Here is a 4,589-nt window from a genome sequence, read left to right as displayed (position 1 = left end):
ATATGGTGCAGGTGTAGGGGAGGCGGTCCTTTAGATGTATAAGTGTTTTTTCTTTCTAGAGCTAAGGCGGCTGAATGACTGGGAGACAAAAGAGGGCGAGACAAGGAGGTAAATTTCTCCGATTCTACATGATTGCCTACAGCACCAAGACTGATCTACAACTTGTTGCATATGCCTGTTAGTAATCACTCTGTTGACTGATTGCTTGGAGGCAGAGGAGTGGGTTCTGAAGGAGCATTGAGCAAGCATGGGATAGAGGCTTGGCCATATAGTTGGAGGTGATGTTGAGGCTATGCCAGCCAGAGAAGAGCTCTTCGAGGAGGCCATCGGGTATACTGAGAAACATATGTAGACTAGTGTGTTAATCTTGTGTGAATTTATCACTTTCTTGTGTTGATATTAAGTGCATATATTGGGGTCGTGTGTCTGTGTAAGTTTTGTGCAGCAGTGCTGGTAATGGCTTTGGAGAACTTGCATGGGTAGGATGTTGTATAATGAGATCTAAAGCAAGAGAGCATGCTCATCTTTGATGTTGGTCATGTTCTTGCCAACTTAGACATGTTTTTACAGCTACCCAAAGGCAGGCATTGCAAAAAACGATGGACAAGATGAAGCACCGTTGCCAATACAACAGAAAGCGCTGGCAATGCTGTACCATAGTTGCCTTCTTGCAATGATGCCAATGTTTGCCACCCAAACTGAACCGATCAGGAGATCAAGACAGACAAGAAGCATGCACCTCCAAAGTTGGCCCAGATCAAGCAGTTGTGCGGCCCATCATTGGTTTGCAAAAAAATGCAAGCCCTCCATCCCACCATGATCAGATTTTGTGCACATGCAGTTTTTTTTCGATGTTTGAAGCTTGTGCTTCTTCGACAACTTTGAGAGTATGCTACCTATTGTGGCCGCTTACAATGGCCCATGTGCTTTGTATTGCAAGGGATTCTCAAATCTAATAAAGTTTGAATCCGATACCCTTGTGTAGTAATGCGTATTCATTTGGTTGATCTGCATGTGTGTGACCTTTGTAAGGATCTTACTCATCTTCAGTTTTTTACTAGGCTTATATCTTTCTAGCCTTTGGTAGGCCTTGTGATTTTATCACTTGTTTACGAGCACTGTCTGCTCTTCATTGAATTTGGGCATCAGCGACGAGGTGCTTCTCTCCCCCGCAAGTCGCAGACCCTTCGCAGACGAGGTGCTGGGCCTCTCCCGCCCCCTCGCCGAGCTCTCTGCAAGCTCCCACATGTGCTTGGTGTCTACGTGCGGTACTGCTGCGCCCTCTCGGCGGCAGTAGCACCCTGCCAGCGGCATCTCTCCCCTCCCTCAGAGCCTCCGACGGGCCTCCGACCTGAAGTGAAGGTATTAACAAATTCTGCGATTTTTTGAAAAATTATTAACTGGTCGAGCAAGTCGGAATGGAAAAGATGACAATGGAGGTTGTTACTTACTTCATCATCGAACTGTGCATTCTGCATGACAGAACTTGCATTATCATTGAGCCAAAAGAAAGAAGGAAAGTACAATAATGAGATTTGATTAGGTTCAATCTGCATTTTTATGTAGTACATTCCTCTTCAAAGATATCTTTTTCATGTCCTTTCGGGGCCTCCTTTCCATCTCTTAAATCTTAAACTCATGCAAGTCTACGTTCAGTGTCAGGAAGAGTAAGAGTTGTTGTGCGACTTAAGCCCAGGAACTCTGAGGAGCTAAAACATGATGCTGATTTTGCTGATTACGTGGAGTTGATGCCAGAGGTCTTCTTCTCATTCCCTACCTTGTTGCTTCATGGGAAACTTTACCGGCATTAGCTCAAGACAGGTTCTATATTGTGCCAATGCCTTGTCTTAATCCATCTGTCTTTTGCACTTGTCACAGCTGAAGCGATTGAAGCTAAGGAAGAATAATTGGGACTGTGAGACGTTCCAGTTTGATGAGATTCTGAATGAAATTGCTTCTCAGAAACGAGTCTATGAAGTAGTGGCAAAGCCTGTGGTTGAGGTCCTTCATTGCCCCCTGCCATTTTCAACCCATTTTATTCAATAGATGGTGTTATAGTCAGGGTAATAGAGTCTTTGGGTGCTCGTTCTTCGTGTCTAAAGATTAGATGTTGGTTTGGCTTGTGATAGTGGCCTATTTTGCAAGATATTTTGTATGTTATGTTTAAAACTCTATCTGATTGTATATACTTGGCATCCCTCTTCTCTTTGCCTGCAGAGTGTGCTAGAGGGGTATAATGGCACTGTCATGGCATATGGTCACCGACCGTGGAATCATGGTTCGAGCCATGGAGGATATTCTTGCAGATACATCTTCTGAGCAAGGTTCAGTAACAGTCTCGTATCTGCGGGTGACTGCTTTTGGCCTTAGTTTACTCTGTACATATACATGCTTTGTAATCTCCTTAAACCAAAGCTACCTTAAATGGGCCTTAAATACATTAGTCTTCTTGAATGTTTGTGTTCCTAGAGAAATGCCTTTCACCTGTTAGTTTTGCAACGATGTACTGTGGTGCATAGTTGTGCTTCATTTTGAACTTGTTAGGGTGTATAAAATTAATCAATTAGCTTCAAAATTCAGATGGTTGAACTTGAAAAGTTTTTAGGATGGTTTTCTTACTCTGAAAAGGAGGCGCACCTCCCAAACAGCCTAATAGTGGTTTATAGTGTACACCTTTTAATGAATCTTTGAGTTGCAAATACTGTTGTTTTGGGCCAATGATTCGCCCCACCCTTGATTGCATGCTGCTCCTATATCTGGTTGAACATACAACTGTCCAGCTCAAGATGAAGTTTCTGTTGTTATGCAACCAAAGACAAATAGCAGACTGTTGGTGGAGGTGTCAAGCAATGATTGTTAAAACATTCAGTCTAAAATATTAAGAGGCTCTAAGGAAAGCTTATGGTGACTCCTATTTGTGAAGGTCATGTCATCTATCATACAATTTTACATAGACTCTGGTGTTATATCGTCTACATAATTGTAGTTAGTTATACAGACCTTCGGGAATGATGCATATCACATGTGTTGATTTGATGTATGAACAGAGAATTTGCATTTAATTCTTTGGATGTCTTTTACCTAGAGGCGTTGCCTCATGAGACTCGAGCTTCGAAATGCTGCACTGTAGGGTGTTGGTGGGGTTTCCCTTGCCTAGATTTTACTTCTCTTTGGGGCCACCACTAGTTCCTTTTCCTGCTTGCACATATCCGAGGTCACAACAAGCTTTCCGAGAATTCGTAGTGACATAACTACTGATGTGTGCATTAGTGAGCTGGGCGGAAATGCAAGGCCTCATAGCGTCACCATCATCGAATTCAGTGCAGTTGGTGATGGAGTTGCCATTAATACTCATGCGTTTGCAAATGCCATCTTTTACCTCAACTCTTTTGAGGATAAGAGGGGTGCCCAGCTCTATGTTCCTGTTGGACAATGGCTGACGAGAAGCTTCAAGCTGATTAGTCATCTTACACTGTTTTTGGACAAGGATGCTGTCATGCTAGGCTCTCAAGTATGCTCTCTCTGTCCCATCCCCTACCTTGTTTTCTCATGTACGATACTCGCTGCATTTTCCTGGTTTCTCAGGCACTCAATAGCCCTTAGATGAGACAATCACTACACTTTTCCTTATGGCAACCATATGGGGGATGTATACGGTTATCAGACTTTGGAATATAGTATGATTTAGATTCCCAAGACATTCTATATGTCGGATACCATACTTGAGGTTGACTATGCTGTAAGGTCAGAGTAATGTGTCCAACTTGCTGAGGCCAACCTGTGCTCAAAACGGACTTAAAGAGTCTAAAAGATTTTGTACAATCTGAGTTGAGCTCTTGTTTAGCTAATATGGATTGTACCTGATGGGGAACAAAAGAACATGCTTCTTGTGACCTTTAAGTATTATTTGCAGCTTGAAATTGGCCGGCCACTCCCTTGAGAAACTTGTGCTCCTCTTTGGCTATTGTTGAGTCTAAATTTCAATTTGTCATAGACAGAAAGCATGGTAAATATGTTTGATCATATCTTACACATTGTACACCAACTAATGTTTGAGTATGAAAGTGTGGTAAATTTACCATATGAGTATGAAAAAAACTATGCACAGGCTGATATTGCTAACATCCCTATCCATTGCTGCATGCCCTGTATGGGGTTTTTATCGAGTTAGAGATGTAGACCATGTTCCAGATGTGTCCCTCTAGTATTTATGGTGTTTTTTTCCAGGCCAACATTTAGTATGAGGAGTTTCTTGAGGAAATTCTGGCTCAAGGAGTCAAAATGTGGGGTTTCAATGCAGAGATTGGCTGGAATTCTACCCTAGACCATACATTGGCTGGCAAAGGGAGCCACCATGAGACCATAAGCAACAACAAAAAGTTGTAATGAAATCCATGCATGTTCCAACCGAGCCATGGCATCCAACCCTAGACCATACATTGGTTGGCAAAGGGAGCCACCTTGAGACCATTAGCAATAACGAAAAACCAAGACTCTCTTGACCCTTGGGGTTGCCACCAAGGATAAAGCCCTTATGGGCCATAGTGTTAAGGTTAAGGATAGCAAGACCAGCACCAGCTGGCTTAAGT

At 42.8% G+C, this 4,589-nt stretch overlaps 1 pseudogene; it reads left to right on the top strand.

The window, feature by feature from the left end:
* The first annotated feature begins 456 nt into the window (after window positions 1–456).
* LOC147429896 (uncharacterized) lies at window positions 457–3,607 on the top strand (annotated as a pseudogene).
* The last annotated feature ends 982 nt before the right edge of the window (window positions 3,608–4,589 follow it).

Source organism: Adiantum capillus-veneris, chromosome 22 (genome assembly GCF_014529385.1).
Source record: "Adiantum capillus-veneris isolate H3 chromosome 22, ASM1452938v2, whole genome shotgun sequence".
Classification (NCBI taxonomy): Eukaryota; Viridiplantae; Streptophyta; class Polypodiopsida; order Polypodiales; family Pteridaceae; genus Adiantum; species Adiantum capillus-veneris.
This window is presented reverse-complemented; position numbering and strand designations above follow the sequence as displayed.